The 22,612-nt window shown below is 43.8% G+C and overlaps 1 protein-coding gene across 5 annotated transcripts in view; it reads right to left on the bottom strand.

The window, feature by feature from the left end:
* The window catches only part of TRIM66 (tripartite motif containing 66), a 64,235-nt gene that overhangs the window by 36,694 nt on the left and 4,929 nt on the right, over positions 1-22,612 (bottom strand). The window contains exons 3-6 of one of the 5 annotated variants that reach the window (XM_059875111.1): positions 17,994-18,115; positions 17,076-17,197; positions 13,752-13,827; positions 5,124-12,260 (exon numbers count right to left, since the gene is read on the bottom strand). The gene's annotated coding sequence lies outside the window, so the exon portion shown is untranslated. Of the gene's footprint in view, positions 1-4,866; positions 4,902-5,123; positions 12,261-13,751; positions 13,871-17,075; positions 17,198-17,993; positions 18,116-22,612 lie in introns of all 5 variants that reach the window. The other 4 variants (XM_024975810.2, XM_059875110.1, XM_059875109.1 and 1 more) reach the window with 4 other exon arrangements.

The raw sequence follows: 22,612 nt of genomic DNA, 5'->3' as shown, positions 1-22,612 counted from the left end.
ATTCAAAAGATTTCTCATATCCCATTTATGGTAAGACAATAACCTTAATTATCAACTCTCCCACGTGATGAAAGTCAGATAGTCTGAGAGACTGAAAAAGTGGCCACAAATTCTTCCCCTCCTTGTGTCCATGCCCTTGCAATCCTATCCATTAAAAGTGGAGTCTTCAAAAAAAACTGTAGTCTATTCTCTCTCTTTTGAAGCTAGGCTGCCCTCATGACCTGTTTTGGCCATCAGAATGCAGCAAAAAGGATACTGAATAAGTTCGAAGCCTAGACCTCAAGTGGCTTTATATGATTCTGCTCTCCGTCTCAGAACGCGAATACTGCCACACGAACAACAACAGGTTAGATAGCTGGGAGATAAGAAACTATGGGCAGCGAGGCCTTAGTTGTCTCAGGTAAGCCACCTGAAGCCAAAACAAGCCAGGGAGCCCCAACACACCCACCAACTGTGCACAGTAGAGATTAGCAGGCCCAGCGCAGCCCAGCAGAACCACCCAGAGTATGCCAGCTCAAACTCTCAGCCTGCAGAATCATAAATAAAGCTTGGTTATTGTTTTAACCACTAAGATTTGGAGTGGCTTTCGATGCAGCAAAAGGTAACTGATATATCCCGGAAAAATCAAATCTACAAAATCATGCAAAGCAATAGTTTACTACTGCTCTTCTCCTCACCTACCACTCCTCCCTGCCAAAAAAAAAAAAAAAATCCTTCCCCTAGCCTCCGCAGAGCCACGGACTTAATGACAGAGCTGGATCTGCAATCTCCTGGATACTTTTCTGCCCGTCAACAGACGTGAAAAGGATGTTTTGCACAGGGAGCATCATCCAGGGGCATCATGCAACTGTCCCTCCCTTCCACTTGGCTGGTCAGGGAAGACCCTCCTCATTTCCCCCCAGGTCAGAAATGCTGTTCTAATTGTTGAAAATAATTTCCATAAGGCTTCCAACTCCCTGGTAGCAGATGCTCAAACATTAGTCATAGTAACACAGTCTCATTAGCATGATGAGAAAAAGAGAAATAACTGAATAGATCAGACAAGGCCTCATCACATCCTGTACCTCCCATGGCCCCAAAGGCCAAAATCCTTAGCTTGTGGCTCAAGGCCCTTTCCACACTGGCTTCAACTCTTTCTAGTCTCATCTCTAGCTTCACCTGCCACACATCCTACATCCTTGCCATGCCAAATACCTCTGCTATCCCCTAAATGCACCAAATCTTTGCATAACTCTTGTGTTTGTGAAAGTGTTTGTTTCCTCTCCCTAAAATACTCTTCCTTGCTACCCCACTCTTTTTCAGATAAACTCCTTCCTATTCATCCTTCCAAACTGGTTTGAATGTTCTAGCTTTGAGAAGCAAGGTTGATTTCCCTTAGGAAGAATTAATTATTCCCTCTTCAGGGTTCCCACAGTACCCTGAACATCCTTCTAATATAACATATATCACATTGCATTTTAACTATCTGTTCATATGTCTACATACAAAAATAATCCACAATTGACACTAAAAAATATTGCATGATTTTTAGCATATTCAACAATTATGTTTCTTTCCAGTTTGAGTATTCCATGTGTATTCCTTGCACTCGCAGCCAATGAAAGTAGAAAAAAGCCATCTGGAAGTTTTCTGGGTGGTGGAAAAAACCAGCCCAGGAAAATAAAGGAATCAGGTCTGATTCAGAGCAGAGGTGTCGGCCCTAGGAAAGGCTGTGAATTGGGAGATGTAGGTTCCAGGTTCAAGACTGTCACTAACTGTGCAACCTGAAATCAGTGACCCCTTTTCTCTGAATCACACTTTCTACATCCTTAAGTGAGAGAAATGGGAATAGCAGGGAAGTACGGATTACCAGGCTTCCCTGGTAGATCAGACAGTAAAGAATCTGCCTGCAATGCAGGAGACCTGGGTTTGATCCCTGGATCAGGACGATCCCTCTGGAGAAGAGAATGGCAACCCACTCCAGTATTCTTGCCTGGAGAATCTCATAGACAGAGTAGCCTGATGGGCTACAATCCATAGAAGCACAAAGAGTCAGACACAACTGAGTGTGACTAACACACACACACACACAGATTTCTCAACCCTCCTCCTCTGCAACTACGCTTCAGAAATAAATTCCCCTGGGCAAGATGGAAAGAGACAGACCACCCTTGCCAGCAAGTCAGGGACAGGTTTGTGGCTGAGGGAGGCCTGGACCGAAGAGCTGCTCCCGTCTGAAGAGGGGCTGCTGCAGCTGATAGCAGAGCTGGAGAACTGCAGCAGCAGCAGCACCCAGGTTCCAGGATAGCTGTAGGGCCCAGAGTAGACATGGAGGACATGGGCTCTCTTTGTGTCATAACTTTTGCCCAGAAATTCTTATCGTCCCTGAGGAGGTCCGTAACCTTCCTAAGCCCCATCAAGCTGTGTCAACCTTGAGCTTTTTGTTTTTTAAAGAAGATTCCCCATTTTTCAATGAGAATACCAAAACAAAGTTCTTTTTTTGACAACCGGAATACATGAACTCCTAGAGCTGTGCATATATATAAAATGACCAAATATCAACTTATAATATTTAACATTTAGTTTTAATACAGTTTATAATATTTAATTTAGTTATTTAAATCACAAATTACATAAAATATTTAGATATATTGCTTTCATTTTTCTACTTGAATTTTTCAAGCGACAGCATTGAGCTTTTATTTCATACAGAGGAACATCCGTTCTGAGAAATGGAGGACCAGGGCCCAAAAGCCACACAACCATCCCCAAAGGAGGTGACACTTCTGCTTCCAGAGTGAGTGAAGAACTCACAGGTACCAGAGGTCTTCTGAAAACTGAGGCTGTTCAGTCCCTCTGTCACAAGCGTGAGCACTTCTGGGCTCTGGGAGGGTAAAGCATATTATTCTTTTACCACCACTCCCTATATTAGGCACTTTACAGGTTTATTTAACTGTCAATCCACCACACAGAGGTAGGCATTATCCCCATTTCAGAGTTGGATAGACTGAGGCTTCAAGAAGTTTCACCTACAGAAGATCACAGAAAGTAGGGGCAGAACTACAACTGGAACCCAAGTCTGTCCACCTCTAAAACTCACCCCTGCCCATGTCGCTATACTCCTCTCTAATTCAAGTGTTTGGAGAAGGAAATGGCAATCCAACCCAGTATTCTTGCCTACAGAATGCCATGGACAGAATTCCATGGACAGAAAGCGACTACACTTTGACTTTTCACTGTCAACTCAAGTGTAAACAAGGGAATTTTAATTTTTTAAATTAACCAAAAAATTTGATTATAAGTAAAATATTCCATAATAATGATCAAACTCTAAAGATGATCTGGACGCAGCTTTGAATTTGAAATCCAGGAAGAGCTGGGAGACAGCCCCAGCGATGCTTATAGTTTTAATAAATATGATATTTGAGAAAAGGCAAATGAAACAGAGTTTTTCTGCCTAGAAAAATAAATCTAGGGGCAGTTTCATTCTGTAGATGAGTGGTTCTCAAGCTCTGTTACGTATTTGAATCATATGAGGCACTTTTAAACATCCTGATGTCAGTCCACAGCCCATGTCAATTAAATCAGTTTCAGGAGATGGGAGCCAGGCAGCAGTATTTTTTTAAATTCCCCAGGAACTTTACAGGTTGATTACAATGTACAACATTACAGTGTACAAATTTGAGGACCACTGCCATAGAGTGAGTATCCCTTCCCACTGTGGCTGAGCCTGATAGATCGGCCCCTATATCTCAGCAGCTGAGAAAGACAGGCTCACCAGTCTTAAAGAGGCTCCAACAAGTTAAGAAAGATTCTGAGTGCAGTTGTTATGTATTTCCCCTCTGGCAGAGAAGAGAAAAGGGCAGATGCCCAACAGACAGAAGGGTATCCTGACCCCGGGTCCCTGGAGGACACAACTTGCCTCCCCTAAATCCCAGCTTCACAGAAAGACCCATCAGCAGACTTAGGGTGCAGCCTGAGATCTGGCACTACAACCACTGCTGCTGCCTAGAGAGCACGACAAGCCCAGAACTTAGCGAGGTAGCAAGGAAGGTGGGCCAAGAGTGGGTAGTCTACCTCAGATATGAAGGGCAGTGCCAAGGCAACCTGGGCATGGGGCCGGGATGGGAGAGAATTCCCAAAGAGGTCTCAGAAAACTAGCACTGGGTCAGCCCGGCCCAACAGGCACGTGCACATAAGCCTGAGCTCAGTGCTAAGCAACACTCTGAGGGTTAAAAAAGCCCATCATTCTAAAGCTCTTGGCCAGGGCTCCCTGAAACTTTGCAGCTGGGACCCACGCTCTGACTCCAACAGAGCAGTGGCATCGTCTGGAGAAGACTGATGCTCTACTGCCAGCTCTCACCTGTAGAACCAAAGTTGCACAAACCTAGCTTCCAGACCTAGCTTTTTCCACTGTTCACCTAATCAATTCCCTCACCATAAAGATGGTGACACAGAGGCCCAGAGAGAGGGAGGGACACAGCTAAAAAACACCACAGGTCCCTGTAAACCATAGACGGTACCCTGAACCATTGAGCGGTCCCTGATTACATCTGCAGCCACAAGTAAGACATTCTACCTCTCTATACCTCTACCACATGTTATACAAGGAAGAAAAAACTCTCCAGTTGTATCCTCTGGCAGGCTGGCCCTCCTCACTAACCATTCCTGCTCTCCCAACCAAGGCAGCCCCAGGGTACTGGGCATCAGCTAAGGCCCCCACCACATGAGCCCCCCAAAGCCTTCCTCTAGCCCAAAGCTCAGAACAGCAGCATCACCTTTAAGAAACATGTTGCACCCACTCCCCAGATGCCCCCTCCCTGCTAGAAAGACAGATTTCGATCCTAAGGTGATTCTTCTCCTGCCCCTGGCTGCCAGCAGGCTTACCTGTGGCGCCTGCTGCCCTGTGACTACAGCAACACCTGGGGGAGAAGTCAGAAGAGCGACAGGTGAGCCCACCACAGGTCCCAAAGGATGGTGCTTACCAAGTGCCCAGGAACACCCACCCTGCACGCTGCAGCCAGCTGGGCTACAGGGCCTAAGCCTCGGGGAGCTGGGTACTGGGTGGGGAAAAGGGAGCAGCCTGAGTCCTTTCCTCCTTTCCCTGATGCATCCTCAGCCAGGGCTGCGTTTCTCCAGCTCACCTGAGACGCTTCTGCAAGAAAGGGCTTGGTTGACTCCTCCTGTTCCTGTTTATCTCGAAGGCTCTGCAGTATTTTTCCCAAACTGAACAGCGAGAGGGAGACCTCAGAGAGGCGACTCTCTTCCTAGCTGCATCTCCTTCCTAATCCTCTGGGTGCCTTGGAACAGAAGCTCAGAAGGAAGAAAACGAGATTTTCAACTTTCAGGAACTAGCTCTGTCGCCCTCTGCATAGCTCAGGAGGCCATCACTCCCAGCCTTTTAGGACTCGATCCAAAAATCCTTCAGCCCTCCATGTTCCCCAAAATGACAGTGCTCATGTGTGGCTGGAACCTGCCCCGATCCGGCAGCTCATTTAAATAGAGCTCATCACAACAACAGTGTTGGTGGAGAAGTGAGTAGCTGCAGGGCCCTGGGGACCCCCTGTTTATACGTAGGAAGAATGATGCAATCTGGGTATCAAAATAGCAATCCAGAATGGAATAACAGGCTCACGCAGCAGCGGTGCCGGCACAGCCAGAGCTCAAGTTGACACACTCTGTCAGCCCCACACTACTGCAGCACGCAGATGCCAGGCACACACTCTCACCGCGGCGTTCTAAAAATCAGCAGGAGCCCAAGATAGCCCTCCATGCCCCCGGCACAGAAGGAGGGTGGGGGTGAGGGGGCTTCGACAGACATTAAAATCTGTCTCCTACACACTCACCTGCTCCTGCCACTTCACCTGAAGTCCTTATCCTGTGACGTCACAGTCAGTTGCCATAGTGACCAAATGTCCGTCACAGCAGAGGATTAGGACTTCAGATGGAGAAGACACACATTTGCAGCGCACAAAGGTCCTGAGAGGTGTCCCTGGCAGCCAACCCTCCCCCTCCCCCCAGGGAGATACAGTCACACACAAGCTGGGAGAGAAACAGAGAGGAAAAACAGGGTCAAGTTAGAGGGAAGATATGAGGATGGGTCAAGACTACAAGTCCGGGATAATTGCAAAATCCCAGAGTACAGGAAAATTTTCAAGAGCACAGAGGGAAAGTGACAGGAATGAGCTTGGAAAGACTGGCAGGAGAGTATGCTCCTGAAGAGTCCTGCCTGCTGAGCCAAGGAGCCTTTATCCTAAAAGCAGAGGCCACCCAAAAAGGTTCTGAAGACTGACAGACTGGGCTTATGACTGCCTTGATGGACTAGGGCTTCCCTGATGGCTCTGCCTGCAATGTGGGAGACCCGGGTTCGTTTCCTGGATGGGGAAGATCCCCTGGAGAAGGTAATGGCTACCCACTCCAGTATTTTTCCTGGAGAATCCCATGAACAGAGGAGGCTGGTGGGTCACAGTCCATGGGGTTGCAAAGAGTCAGACATGACTGAGTAACTAACACTGATGGACTGGAGAGGGGAGTGGGGAGTAGGGAAGAGGTTTAATGGGAGCCTAAATGAGGACAGAAATGGAAAGAAAGGGACAGAAGAGTTGTTTTGAAGAGAACCAATAGCACAAGACCAAAGTGGGATGATGAGCAGAATGGTGGTGTGTGTGACAGAAAACATGGACAGGCAGCCATGAACAGACAAAGGCAGCAGCAGGAGGAAGAAGGACCTGTATTTTACTTCCTCTGGCATCCATAGCCTCTTAAAAAGATCAGGCCTCATTCTGCCTCACTGGACCAATGATTTACAAATCTGGAGGGTTTATTAGAAACACCCTATCGACCAAACCCAAATCTCCTGGGTGTGGGTACGGGACCAGGAATCTATATTTTTAGCAAGTTTCCAAAATAATTCTTAGGCATCCAGATCAGATACATATAGATAGATAGATAGATAGATAGATAGATAGATAGATAGATATCTGTATCTATATCTCCCAGGTGGCGCTAGTGGTAAAGGACCTGTCTGCCAATGCAGAAGACATAAGGAACGACAAGGGTTTGATCCCTGGGTCGGGAAGATCCCTGGGTCGGGAAGATCCCTTGGAGAAGGGCATGGCAACCGACTTCAGTATTCTTACCTGGAGAATCCCATGGACAGAAGAGCTTGGTAGCCTATAGTCCAAAGGGCCACAAAGAGTCCGACATAACTGAAGCAACTTAGCACACACATCCAGACCAGCACTGGTTCAGGGGACCAGAAATGCTGAACCCGTTGCCTGGACAACTACAGTAGCCTCCTAGCAGGTCTTTCTATATCCAGCCTTGTTTCCTCTAATCATTTTTCTCAGTAAGCCTGAATGATTTTTCAAAAATACAGATTTGATTATATTCCACTGACCCCAAATCTTCAATGTCTCCGTACTGTCTACCGAATAGCCTAAATTGGTTAAGATCCTTTTGTTTGGAAAGGAAATTTGGCCCTAAATTTCCTTTCCAAACAGAGTTCCTACTTCTCTCCTTCAAGTAATCCTATATATGTGCCAAACTCCCTTCTGCTCCTCCTGCTCTCCCCTCCCTGCACCTCATCCTAACATAGTGTTAGCATGTTGCCTGTGATTCCCTTCCATATCTTTTGGCCCTGTCTGGCTCCTATGCTGCTGCTGCTGCTGCTAAGTCGCTTCACTCATGCCCGACTCTGTGCGACCCCATAGATGGCAGCCCACCAGGCTCCCCCGTCCCTGGGATTCTCCAGGCAAGAACACTGGAGTGGGTGGCCATTTCCTTCTCCAAGGTATGAAAGTGAAAAGTGAAAGTGAAGTCGCTCAGTCGTGTCCGACTCTTAGTGACCCCATGGACTGCAGCCTACCAGGCTCCTCTGTCCATGGGATTTTTCAGGCAAGAGTACTGGAGTGGGGTGCCATTGCTTTCTCCAGCTCCTATGCAGCTATTTCTATTTGATGCCACCCACAGGTTCAAATTCACCCAATTTCCCCAAGCAGAGCCTAAAACAAGGGTCAGAAAACTAATTCATCTGTTTTTGTAAATAAACTTTTATTAGAACACAGTCATGCCCATTTATTTTTATATTGTCTATGACTGCTTTTGTGCTGCAGTGACAGAGTTGAGTAGTTGTAACAGAGCCTCTATGATGTGCAAAGCCCCAAATTACGTCCTGTCTATACAGAAAAGGTTTGCTGATCCCTGACCTAAAGCAACAGCTATCATGTTTCAGTCTCACCCTTTGGGGTTCAATTCCCATAATGGGGAACCTACTTATTCCAAAGCCAACTGCCATCCCTGTGTGCTCTAGTTCTGCTGGGTCACATTTCAGCTAGATCTTCAGTTTGGGGGCTTCTGTGTTGGCTCAGATGGTAAAGAATCTGCCTGCAATGCAGGACACTGGGGTTCAATCCCTGGGTCAGGAAGATCCCCTGGAGAAGGAAATGGCTACCCACTCCAGTATTCTTGCCTGGAGAATCCATGGACAGAGGAGCCTGGCGGGCTACAGTCTTCTGGGGCCGCAGATAGATGGAGATGACTAAGCTAGCACTTTCACTTTGGGAGGATGTAACTTAACAAGGAAAGGGCATTTCAGAAGAGGGGGCACTATAAACAGAGGATAACAGATGATAAAGTGTGAGGCCCTGTGGGGAATGAACGCAAAGCCCATGCAGAAGAATGACAGATGAGGCTTTTTGAATAAAATTAGTGCGGGGTCAGATAGGGAAGAGCCTTAAAGGTCATGGCTAAGCTTCTGTTCTGGACTACAAGCAGTTAAGAGCCCTGTAGGTACTAGAAATAGGTACTAGAAACTCAGGCCCAGGATAGGAGAGAGTGGTCAGAGTCGAAGCCAGAGGATTTGGGAGCATAACCCACGGAGGCACTATGTGAAATAAGGTCAGGCAGGGGGATCCAGGGACTGTGAATCAGAGCTAGGTAGCAGATCTGAGCCAAGAGTCGGAACCTGCGTGTAAGAGCTAGGTGACAGATACAGGCTGGAGATGGATGAGCACACGCTCCTAGGAACTGCCTGACTGTGAAATAAGGTTTTTGTGTCAAGAAAATACCCGTAGCAGAATGCAGAAAGTACGGGTATGATGAAACTGAGCTCATCTCACCGAGTGGCACCTCTATCTCTTTTCACTCCCTATCTCAAGAGTCAATCCAGGAACTGATGCACGAACACACTCTATGCAAGGCCACTGTCCCAATTTCCAACTGGGCCTGGACTGAGGAATGGTGGGGGAACCAAGGGCAGCACCCTACTCTAGGTCTGTGGTTCCTACTGTCCCTCAAGCCCAGACAAGCCCTAGATTGACAGTCAAGGGAGCTACCTGAATTTTTTTTCTTTGCTCTGTAAGTGACCGATTATGTGACAGCAGAATTCTAGAACTTTCTGGAATTCTGGTGTCCCATGTACTCAATGAGGGGTTAGAGATACACTCTTATAGGTCTTTCCTGCTCTCCAGCCATCACAGCAGTCAACAATGACTGGTCTCTCTTAAATGAGAGAGTTCCAGCAGACAAGAGGCCTCTCCAAGACCCTGTCCATCAATCACATCTACCTTGAACTCCCTCTCTAGCTATAGCCTTCCAAGTAGTCCTGGCAGCAGAAATACATCCCCCAAAACACAGCCTGCCTCCTTCCTGTCACCAGGGGAATCGCTCTCCCAGTAACGGTACTGTTCTGAGGTACCAGTGCTACTCCCAGGGCCCTAGAGAGCCAATTAATGTGAGGAAAACTGTTCATGAACTAAAAAAAACTATCCTGCTGATAGGGCTCCAGCACTCCGGGTTCTGCACCTGCTGCACACGCGGCTCAGCAGCCTGCCTTCCACCTGGGAAGCTTGGGTCACTGCCCACACGAGACCCCACAACGGTTGCACACACTGTTCATCACCTGGAGTGAGCAAGCAGCAGTCATCTCACCTGCCAAGCTTCTGTTGCTGAGACCTCACCCCTCCCCTGACTCCCACCTCCCACTCTCACCCCAGGCCATTAGAGCCCCTCCAGCTCATTAAGATAAGTACCATTTCCCTCTCTGACTCTGAGGTTGTAGCATCTTGCATCAGGTCCCTCTCTTTGCATCTTCCCAAAGCCCCAAGGCCTGCCCATGAAGGGACAGAGCTTGCTCCCCCTTTCAGCATTTGCAGTTTTCAGGGGGTATGCTGTTACCTGTCACTAGCTTCAGGAAGCAGGAGGCTGTGGTGATTATTTGGTGTTCCTAGAGCTCTTCAAGTCCAGTCCCAGAGAATACCCAGGATCACCCAGTCAATAAGTGTCTAGACCAAGCTACAGGGCCCATGACTTCCAGACCAGGGTCTCTGTCCCTACCTAGACTGCATCTACCACATTGATACTGGGAAAAGTAAGATACCAAACAAGGAGAGACTGGAATCTAGACCTCAGAATCAAGGTCTCACATCTAGAATTTGTCTTTTATTAGATTTGAAGAGAAAGATTAATGTTCCTTTTACTTACACTGGGAAGGAAATATACACTTAATAGCCTTCCTCTCCTAAAATAACAAATATAATCATAAGTGTGTGTGTGTGTGGGGGGGGGGGGGTGCACACACACGTTAGTCACTCAGTTGTATCTGACTCTTTGTGGCCCCATAGACTGTAGCCCACCAGCCTCCTCTGTCCATGGGGATTCTCCAGGCAAGAATTCTGAAGTGGATTGCCATCCTCCAGGGGATCTTCCTGACTTAGGGATTGAACCCAGGTCTCCTGCATTGCAGGTCTATTCTTTACCATCTGAGCCACCAAGGAGTCCCAGAACCATAGGAGCCCTGAAAATTTTGAAAACAGACCCAGCATATAGTAAAGAGTTTCAGGCATGCCAGCTTCCTTCAGAGCTTGCTACATTTATTTAAAGTATCACTTGGGGACTCAATGGCCAACTTTCCAGGTAGAATTTGATCTGGGACCATTTTCAAACAGATTTAAAAGCAAACAGTCCCAAGTAGATAGTCTCATTGGCTGAGTAGACCCATTTCCAATATCCAGCCTTCCCAGAACCCGCCACGCCAGCCATCTCACAGCACAGCTGAGACAGTGTGTGTTCAGCATACTACTGCCTTTGCTTTGGTCCCCATCACTAGCTTTCAAAGACCTGGTCCCGCTGGTTTCCTCAGGGCCTAAGACCTGATGTAGATCCACTTCCTAGTGTGATGGAGTTGCTGGGGAGAATTTCAACTAGGCTGTGACTGCATTGATGGAAGATCTGTACCCAGTATCTCAGGCTGCAGGATTGGGTCTTTCCTCAGATTCTCCCTTGAGTCTCTCCATTAGCGCAATAATTCCAGTGGGTGAGGAATCTCCCCCTGAGCAAAGTGCCATAGTGCAGATCACAAGCTCCAAAGGTGGATGAACCTGAGTTTGACTCGACCTGACCTGACATTTAGTAGTTATTCAGTTCAGTTCAGTTCAGTCGTTCAGTTGTGTCCGACCCCATGAATCACAGCACGCCAGGCCTCCCTGTTCATCACCATCTCCCGGAGTTCACTCAAACTCACGTCCATCGAGTTGGTGATGCCATCCAGCCATCTCATCCTCTGTCGTCCCCTTCTCCTCCTGCCCCTAATCCCTCCCAGCATCAAGATCTTTTCCAATGAGTCAGCTCTTCACATGAGGTGGCCAAAGTATTGGAGTTTCAGCTTTAGCATCATTCCTTCCAAAGAACACCCAGGGCTGATCTTCTTTAGAATGGGACTGGTTGGATCTCCTTGCAGCCCAAGGGACTCTCAAGAGTCTTCTCCAACACCACAGTTCAAAAGCATCAATTCTTCGGTGCTCAGCTTTCTTCACAGTCCAACTCTCACATCCATACATGACCACAGGAAAAACCATAGCCTTGATTAGATGGACCTTTGTTGGCAAAGTAATGTCTCTGCTTTTCAATATGCTATCTAGGTTGGTCATAACTTTTCTTCCAAGGAGTAAGCATCTTTTAATTTCATGGCTGCAGTCACCATCTACAGTGGTTTTGGAGCCCCAAAAAATAAAAGTCTGACACTGTTTCCCCATCTATTTCCCATGAAGTGATGGGACCAGATGCCATGATCTTTGTTTTCTGAATGTTGAGCTTTAAGCCAACTTTTTCACTCTCCTCTTTCACTTTCATCAAAAGGCTTTTTAGTTCCTCTTCACTTTCTGCCATAAGGGTGGTTATCATCTGCATATCTGAGGTTATTGATATTTCTCCTGGCAATCTTGATTCCAGCTTATGCTTCTTCCAGCCCATCCTTACATAATCACAATTCCCAGGTTTTTCATCTGTAAAATGGGGATAATACCTATGTTAGAGGGTTGCTGTGAAGTTTTCTAGAAAAGATAATACAGGCATAAATACTCCACATAGCCTCTGCCAACCAGAAGATGCTTGATAAACATGATCTGCACCTCACAACTTGAGGAATAGAAAAGGGCAGTGTCACAACTGGAAAAAGTTTTCCTTTCAGACAAGAGCCATGGATATTTTTGTGGACCCATTGCTTATCATCTGTTCAGTAAGTATTCACTTAAGCCCTCAACCGGTGTCAGGTTCTGTGTTGGACGTGGCATTGCAGAGATGCAAGGCACAGTTCAGCTGAATGAGAAGATGCCCACTTCATGCCCTCCCCCTGTGCTGAGCCCCACTGCAAACATGCAGGCCTGGGGAGGCTCCACTGAGGGATTAGAGTTGAAAATCAGCTGGTAAGACCCTGAGCTCAGGCATAGTCCTGCTTCCATTCAACACGGCAACTGCTTGGCTGTGCCCAACAACCAGGAGGAATAGATTTATGGAAATGGACTCATCCCCATGCCACGTGGCCCCGTGTGTCTGGAGGCGTTGAAGCTAAGGGCCTATTTAATTCTTCAGCCTCTGTCCATCTCCCCTGCTAACCCTCTACCTATTCCCATATGTGACATTTGAAAATCACAGATTGGCAGAAGTAGGATAAGCCTTTTAGCAAGTCTGTAATCCTACTCTGCTGGATAAAGTGGAGGTGCTAAAAGCTCTTTCCAAAGAATGAGACTCCCAAAGCCTGGCTTCTCAAATTAAGGATCAGAAATCTAAGTTCAGGTATTGGGTATCTCACTGGACTTGCCCGAACTAGGTGACATCTCTGCTTTTCATCAGTCAGCTCATTTGGGTGCCATTTGTTTAGTCCTTCAGAAAACATTTACTGAGCAACTGATATCCACCAGTCCTTGTGCACTGAGAACCTCCCAGAGTTATTGCTCCTTTGCCTAAACTAAAGAGTCGTTCCTTCACATTCCTACAACACTGTATTATTATCTGCCCTTCAATAGAATATGAGTTCCTTGAAGGCAAGGGCCTGGTCTTTTCATTTCAGTGCCCTAAATACCATAAGGCCTGGTACATGAAAGTCAGTAACTACCATATGAACCAACAAATAGCCCACAGCAGAGAATCCTAAAACCTCCAAGTAGCTGAGGAAGCTTATTCCACTCTGACCCACAAATGCAAATATGGAAGGTAACAACAGCCTGGCCAGACCATAGGACATACTAAATAATGAAGATGCAGCATATTCAAGAAATGGCCTGACTCCAAATCAAGCATATTCACATCTAACAGATTTTTCCACTTCAGTTTCACAAGTTCTAAATAATAACATTTTTTTCACATTTCTTGGTCTCTTACTATATCCAAGGCATATAGTACAGAATGTTTTCTGTGTATGTTCTCACTTACTCTTCATAACAACCCTATAAATTAATTACAATTAGTATCTCCATTTTACAGGCAGGAAAACTTACCAAACTATGCAACTATTAAGTGGCAGGTAGATTAGGACTTGGGTCTTCCCAGGTGACTCAATGGTAAAGAATCCACCTGTCAATGTAGGAGACACAAGAGATGTGGGTTCGAAGATCCTCTGGAGAAAGAAATGACAACTCACTCCAGTACTCTTGCCTGGAAAATTCCATGGACAGAGAAGCCTGTCAGGTTGCAACCCATGGGGTTGCAAAAAGTGGGACACGATGGAGCAACTGAACACACACGCAGACTAGAACTCACACTAAGATGCCCAGATATACTGACACCAAAGCTTATATTTTCATTCTTCCTTGTACTTAGAATAACTTGGCAACAAACACCATGATTCTAATAATTGTCATTAGTATGAATTTAGTTTTGTAACTTTTGTTATTGCTGTTCAGTTGCTCGGTCATGTCCAACTCTTTGAAACCCCACAGACTGCATGCCAGGCTTCCCTGTCCTTCACCATCTCCTGAAGCTTGCTCAAACTCATGTCCATTGAGTTGGTGATGTGATCTATCTATCTCATCCTCTGTCATCCCCTTCTCCTCCTGTCTTCAATCTTTCCTAGCATCAGGGTTTTTTCTAATGAATCAGCACTTCTCATTAGGTGGCCAAAGTATTAGAGCATTCAGTTTCAGCATCAGTCCTTTCAATGAATATTCAAGGTTGATTTCCTTTAGGATTGACTGGTTTGATCTCCTTGCTGTCCAGGGACTCAAGAGTCTTCTCCAACACCACAGTTCAAAAGCATCAATTCTTCAGCACTCAGCCTTCTTTACAATCCAGCTCTTACATCCATACATGACTACTAGAAAAACCATAGCTTTGACTATACAGACCTTTGTCAGCAAAGTAATGTCTCTGCTTTTTAATAAGTTGTCTAGGTTTGTCATAGCTTTTCTTCCAAGGAGCAAGCGTCTTTTAATTTCATGGCTGCAGTCACCATCTGCAGTGATTTTGGAGCCCAAGAAAATGAAGTCTGTCACTTGTTTCCACTGTTTCCCCATCTATTTGCCATGAACTGATGGGGCCAGATGCCATGATCTTAGTTTTTGAATGTTTCTGATTTTAGAGTCAAACAGTCTTGAGATATGTATAATTAGTTCATGGTAGAAATCTTAAGTGAGACCAAAGACCTAAACATGAGAGTTAAAACTATAAAGCTCTTGGAAGAAAACACAGGAGGGAAGTTTTATGACAATAATTTCCTGGGTATGACACCAAAAGCGCAGACGACAAAAGACAGCTACATGGGACTTCAAAATTTTAAACTTTCAATGTGTTGATAGCACACTGTCAACAAAACAAAAAGGCAACCCGTGGAAAGGGAGAAAATATTTGCAAGTCATTTATCTGATAAGGGTCTAGTGTCCAGAATATATAAAGCTGTCATACAACTCAACAAAATACTGATTTAAAAATGGGCAAAACTTGAAACTAACAACATTGTAAATCAGCTATGCTCCAATAAAATAATTAAATTTTTTAAAAAACACAAAACTGAAACTCTATATCATTAAACTATTCTCCATCCCCTCCTCCCTGCACCCTTGGCAATCCCCATACTATCTTTGTAAATTTAGCTACTTTACGTACGTCATGTAAGCAGAATCATAGAATATTTGTCTTTTTGTGACTGGCTTATTTAATATAATGTTCTTAAAGGTCATTCATGTTGTAGCATTTGTCAGAATTTCCTTCCTTATTAAGGCTGAATATTTCATTTCATGTAGATACCACATTTGTTTATCCATTCATCTGTCTAGGGACACGTAGGTTCCTTCCACATTTGGTTGTTGCAAAGAATGCTGCTATGAACACGGGCACAAAAATATCTCTTCTAGTCCCTGTTTTGAACTCCAGAAGTGGAATTGCTGGTAATTCTATTTTAAAATTTTTTGAGGAACCACAATACTGTTTTCCAAGGAATCTGCACCATCTTATATTCCCACCAACAGTGCACAGGATTGCAATTTCTCCACATCCTCACAAACACTTGTTATTTCTGTTCTTTATTTTAATAGCAGCCATGCTAAAAAATGTAAGGTCATATCTCATCATGGTTTTGACTTGTATTTCTCTAAATATCAGTGATATTTGGAGAATGTCTATTCAAGTTCTTTGCCCATTTTTACATTGGTGAGTTGTACGAGCTCTTTACATATTCTGGATAATAATGCAACAGTGCTGGAACTTTTAAGACATATTTGATTCTCCATTTTTATAAATTTAACTTACTGTATTTCCAAGAGTTAAGTTCTTTAGAATGTTTATTTGCTAGACAATTGAATTATTTTTAAAAAAATTAATTTATAAAAGCAAATATTAGCTGTAAATATGTTCAAATATTAATGAAAGGTCCTTTTAAAGTGACTGTTAAATTTTCTATATTAATAAATAGAATAAGATTTGTAAGTTAAAATTAAAAGCTTAGGGGAGAACTAAGTTTAAGTGGTTAAGTTTAAAAATCACATATTAATTTAAAAAATCTAAGTAGACCATATCTTTTCTGTACTCCAAACTCTCAACAGAGAACTAACAGAGGTTAGGTAGCTTGTCCAAGGTTTAAAAATCTCAAAATTCAGATCTCAAAGTACCTGCAATGGTCTAATGCCTCAGATAACCTAGACCTGTGCTACAAATCACTTTTAAAATACTGCAGACAACAAAACAAACAAAAATGATGATGTTTTTAAATGCTGTCAACTGATTTGGCTTTTTCATCGCACAAGTTCATTCAGCAGACACTCAATGCACCAATGCAACATGCCTTGTTCTAGAATAATGAAATGAAGGGACCTGGCTGCTGTCTCCAAGGACTTCACAGTTCTCAATGAGATTGTCTCCTAGGAAACCTGACGTTCAGAAGAAAGGCACAAGCTCCTCCCTGCAGTAGGAGGGGGGTTCACCATAGATGGTGAATGGTTCATTAGTCAGTGCAAGTCTGTTCAAAATCTTTTCCTGACTGACCTGAGGGGCCCACCTATTCTTCCCCTGCTTCAGAAGTTTAGTGGGTCAGGACATATCCTCTCCTTCTGGGGAGGCAGCCAAACCCTGAATCAAACTCTCCAGGTTTCTTAGTCTGCCACCAATTTAAGGAAATCCCAACATGAAAAATCCTAGCCTACAAAACAGATCTATTAAGCAGCAAGAGGATTTGCTTTGTCTCACAGATTCCCTAAAGAGTTGCTTTCAGCAATGAGTATCCCATGGGCTTTTAAATTCTGATTCTTTCTACACCTGAAATTCAATTCCTATGAAATGGGAAAAGAGCTGTTTCAGAGATGGAGGTGAACCTCTGGTGCCTTTGTACTTACCATCTGGGACAGTCCCATTGAACCCCAGCAACGTGCTCTAGCTCCTGGATCAAGCACTGGAAGCAATTCTTACAGAGCAAATGCTAACAGGGTAGAAGCCAGGCACCAACACTGTGCAGGTCCTGTTGGCACAACGAGCAGATCAGTGTCGCCTCCATCTGTCTGCTTCTGTTTTTCTGGTGCATTAGTGACTGCCCCATAAAGCTCATGCCTGTATCTGTGCCCACACATGTGCCCGGAACTGGGGCTTTTCCATTAATATTCTCAAGTGTGAAGTAGCGTATAAAGCAAACCAAGCTCTACTCCCTATAAGTGTAGCACAAAGCAGAGTGATTTACTTCTTTGGGAAAAGGGCTGGAAAGGACACAAAAACCAAGGCCTCAGAAGTCCAGGCTATGTCTGTCCCTAGAACTGGAGGCTCACGTCCCGCAACGGGAACAGTCCGAACTCTCACTTGGGCCCAAAAGACAGTCCCGGATTTCTGCTGGGAAGGCAAAGCATGGAGGGGTCTGCTAGGTTGTGTGTGTCCTACAGGGTTGGTTTGCCTTCAAAAATGTCCCAGATACTTCTGTGCTTCTCTTATCAATGGACAAGCTTGATTCAACATTTCATTTTGGAAAAGAGAAGGAAATTTACTAAATGCCAACTTTATGCCAGGTGCTTTATATACTTTATCTCCATCCTCCCAATTACCCTTGGAAATAGGGACTGTATTTTAAAAAATGAAATAAAATCATCAGAGACAGGCTGAGGAAAATGAGGTTCAGAGAATTTGGCTCCTCATGAGTTCTATCAACTTTTGTAAATTAGTGTTTCATTCTGATGAGCTTTTTAAAGTATAAATACTCTGGGTCATCTATATATCCACCATGATGGGATTTTAGAGGCAGTGTTAAAAAGTTAGGATCTAGTTCATACCAGTATTACTTTGTCTCAGGATAATGAGAAGAAAAAGGAGCAGATAATATGTAAATGACGGATTCTCGCCACAGGAAGCCCAAATGAAATCACAGCGCATGATGATGAATGTTTCACAGAACCTAGAATACAGACAGTAGTGGGGAAACTGGACCACCATCATGTGGCACAAGTTTGCTAAACTTAGCCACAACAGGGTGCACCTCACTTAAGCTGAGGTGACAATTTTGCTTAGCAACACATCATGTGCAAATGATATTAATATTGTTAGTTTGTTTTGGTTTTTTTATCATTTATCAGCTGTTTTAGGTTTTGTAATTATATAAAAGCATAAAGAGTGCACCTAGTTTTATATTTGTACTTATTTGTAAAGAAACAAAACCAAAATTCATTTAATTCAAATTCAGAGCTCTGTAATTATGCAAATTTAAGAGAACTGTCACTTCAATTCCAGTCTTTGGGAGCCAAGCGCATTAAGGACAGAGGAGGCAGGAGGGGCCAGGCTTCTTGGGAGCCCAGCAAGATGCCACTAAATAAAGTAACGGACGGGCTTTTATCTTGAATTCATTCTGAGGCTCTAAGAGCAGTTACTTTCCAGAGCACAGCCACAGTAGCAACCCTGATGGAGGTGAGGACAATGTCTCTTAAAAGATTTAAATGTGGATAAGTTTATTTCGCTAGACTTTTGAGAATATCAAACCTTTTAGTCTTAGAACCACTTTACTTACTTTAAGTGTTGAGGACCCCAAAGAAATTTTACTTATGTGGTTATATCTACTGCCATTTACCATATTATAAGTTAAAAGTGAGATAATTTTAAAATATTAATTCATTAAAACACAATAAACCTATTACAAGTCAACATGAATAACATACTTTTCAGGAAAAAATACTTTCAAATAATAAATTTAGTGAGAAGAGTGACATTGTTTTTGCCTTTTTGCAAACCTCCTAATGTCTGGCTCAGCAGAAGACTTAATAGAAGCTGGCTTTTCCCACACCAGCTTCTTCAGTCAATCTATTACATGTTGTTTTGTTTACAGTATATGAAGAAAATCCAGCCTCAAACAGCTATACAGTTGGAAAAGATAGAAGTATTTTAATAGTCTTATTAGATAATTGTAGATAATCTTCTTTGATAGTACACCAAAATTTAACAAGTGGTAGTGAGTCAGGAGATAGATGGGCCCCAGGCTGGGCAGATGGAGTTCGTCTGCTGTGCACAGATACTCAAAAAGAGCAGGAGGGAGAAGCTAAGCCCTGCCCAATAAGACATAAAAGACCACCTATTCCTCATTCTTGAAGTCAAGGAGACCTTTCTGACTATACATACACAGGAAAGCTCCCTGGAGGTCAAAAGGGAGGGCATCAATTCATAGGAAGCGATGTCAAGCTACCCCATAGGCCTCTTCACTGGAATCCATCTTGGCTAAGACATGCACGTACACACATCAGAGGACACTGAGATAAGCTAAATATGGACTCAGAATAAGGCAGCGATGACTGGCCAAAGGAAATCCAGAAGAAATGCCTCATAAAAGTGATTTAAACTACCATGAGGGCAAGCTCTCTCTCTGAGCCCACTCATGTGTCTATCCACACGTACCCTTTTGCCTCCTAATAAACACTTTACTCGGAGAAGGCAATGGCAACTCACTCCAGTACTCTTGCCTGGAAATTCCCATGCACGGAGGAGCCTCATAGGCTGAAGTCCATGGGGTCACTAAGAGTTGGACACGACTGAGCAACTTCACTTTTCATTTTTCACTTTAATGCATTGGAGAAGGAAATGGCAAGCCACTCCAGTGTTCTTGCCTGGAGAATCCCAGGGACAGCGGAGCCTGGTGGGCTGCCGTCTATGGGGTCGCACAGAGTCAGACATGACTGAAGCGACTTAGCAGCAGCAACAAACACTTTACTTGCTTCACTACTTTCCATCTCTATATGGAAATTCATTTCTACACAACTGACTGGCTAGAACCTTATCACTGACCACTGGTCCCTGGTGGTCTAATGATAGGATTCAGTGATCTCACTGACGTAGCCTGACTTCAATCTCTGGCCAGGAATGGAAGTCCTGCTTCAAGCTACTGTAGGCAGAGGCTATCCAAGAGCAGTAGTTTCTTCAAGGTTGGTGGAAGCTGATACTCCATCAGTGAACTTTTCTTATTCTGTTATATTACCATCCACCGGTCTGCTTTAACACTTTGAAATACTCTTTAACCCAGGCATAATTTTTATAACACCAAGCACTGACTTGGAAAATACCGATTCAATGATTAATGCAAATATTCCAAATATTGACATATTTCATTACAGAAAAAAAGTCACTCTTTAATATCACCTCTAATTGCATCAGAAAATTCTGTAAATGTTATGAAGTTGTCAAATTCACAGAGGCAGCTATAACTTTACCAGAATTCTAATTTTTGCTTGCAAGCCCAAATTTTATTGTTGGCAACAAATAAAGTGTTTTCTTTCTTGAAGTGATAGGCTCTCTTCATTTTTAAAGAAAATATCTGCCAAATTCCCAAGCCTGAATAATCAGTTTGTCTGTCAGTTGTTCAAATAAAACTAGTGTTCTACAAAATAATAATAAAGCTAGTGCAGCATGCAAGTCAAATAGGGATACAACTACAGTTCCTCACTTTGATAAACAGCAGAAGTGCTTTATGCATACTTATTTCTTCACACAGAATATTAAAGAAACTTGTATTCAAGGATTGAATGTTAATAAACATGGACATTCTTCAGTGAAACTGGCTCTTCTCTTTTTATCATCTTTTCTTTTACAAGCAAATGCCTGGCTGTGAAGAATACACATACCAGCAGTTTTACACACCATCTTTGACTTTGGCTTTGGCACCATCAGTGCAAATGTCAACCCAGTAAAAAGGCCAAATAACATCTTAGTATTACTATGAAAATTGTTTCAACCTTGTGGAACCCCTGAAAGGGTCTCAGGGACCCCCTCCATGGGCCTTTAGACTACACTTTGAGAACAGTTGCAATAGACTCTGAATGACCATTCTGGGTATCTGAGGAAGTGGCATGGCTTTCCAAACCAGTGGGCACAATTCAGGGTAAGAATATAAAGTAGTAAGTATTTAATTTCTGTCTTAGAAGAGCAATTGAATTAACTCTGTGAGGGTAAGGTTAAATTAAAGGCACAGCAATGAGTCTCTGGTTTCCCAGGTGGCACAATAGTAAAGAATCCACCTGCCAATGCGGGAGACACAGTAGACGTGAGTTCTACCCCTGGATCGTGAAGATCCCCTGAAGTACAAAATGGTATTTGTGCTTGCAGTATTCTTGCCTGGAAAATTCCATGGAGAGAGGAGCCTGGCGGGCTACAGTTTATGGGACTGCAAAGAGTCAGACATGACTGAGCATGCACATGCAATAAGTCTCTGATTTGAAGATAAGCAAGGGAAGGCCAAATGATCCCATTTCTATCCCCTTCTTCCTTTTCACAATTATTTAGCTCTTCTCTCTCCCCCCTATATTCCCTGACCTGGGAAAGTTAAGGGGCTTGCTTGGCAGAACGTACTTAAGCCAGGGGTAGCCAATTCAAATGCCTCCAGGGGTTAGTCATATAAACAGTAAAGAGCCTCACCTAAAAGAATGTGGGTCCAGTGTTGCCAAGTCTTAGTTTTTTCAAAACACCAGAAATCCAAATTTAAAAAAAAATTTTAAATGTTGGCAACCAACTAAATTAAAAAAAAATCATAACAGCATGAGTCAAACAAAGTATACCAGCCATCAGCTTATGACCTCCACTTTAAGTCATGAAGCGACTTGAACTAAATTAAAGTGAAAGATGGCAAGACAGAAGGGAAACCTCACGTATGTTACCTTGCTTACAAACCATCTCCCTTAAGATCCCACTCCCAGAGGTGAGAGAAGGGAGAGATTAACCGGGTTTCTGTAACCTGGCCAAGGAATAACAGAGCAAGTCACTCTGTACCATACTGGGAGTTAGAATTTCAAAGATTGTTTGCATGGGTAGTACAGAACAAATTATCATCAAAATAGCATACATTTTAGGGGGGGGAATGGGAGGGAGAAACACCAAGTAAAGAGAGAGTGCCTACTCTATGCTAGACTGTGTTGAATGTGATACATTATTTATCTGTGTGCTTGCTCACTGCCTGTTTTAGGCACAGTCCTAGGGCAGGACTTTGTCTTTTGTGTTCACCATGGCGCCTTCCCCTCACTGCCTGGCACCCATACATAGTGTCTGAATACACAGCATGTGCCCAATAAGTATTTCTAAAATGAATGAATGAATCACGGTAGTTTTTCATTATACAGACAAGTAATCTAAGATTGAAAGAGAAAATGCTACTTGTTCAAAATCATTCAGCTAGTGAAAACAGGGGTAGGAAATGAACCAAAACTTTTGTGTTCTTTCCATGAATTTTATCATCTAAAATAAAACTCAAGAGCAATTGAATTCGTTGTGCTATTGGATGAACTGCCCTCGAAGATCCTGGCATTCTTCCCTTCACATTTTGCTATTCTGAGTTTAATGGCAGCAGGGTTTTCCATCCTAGCTTCCAACAAAGCTGTTAGGAATGCATTTGCCACACAGAACAATGAGATTTTTTTAAAAAAAT

The sequence above is a fragment of the Bos taurus genome, chromosome 15, assembly GCF_002263795.3.
Source record: "Bos taurus isolate L1 Dominette 01449 registration number 42190680 breed Hereford chromosome 15, ARS-UCD2.0, whole genome shotgun sequence".
NCBI lineage: Eukaryota > Metazoa > Chordata > Mammalia > Artiodactyla > Bovidae > Bos > Bos taurus.
The sequence above is the reverse complement of the archived record's forward strand: the minus strand, read 5'-3'. Positions and strand labels throughout refer to the sequence as shown.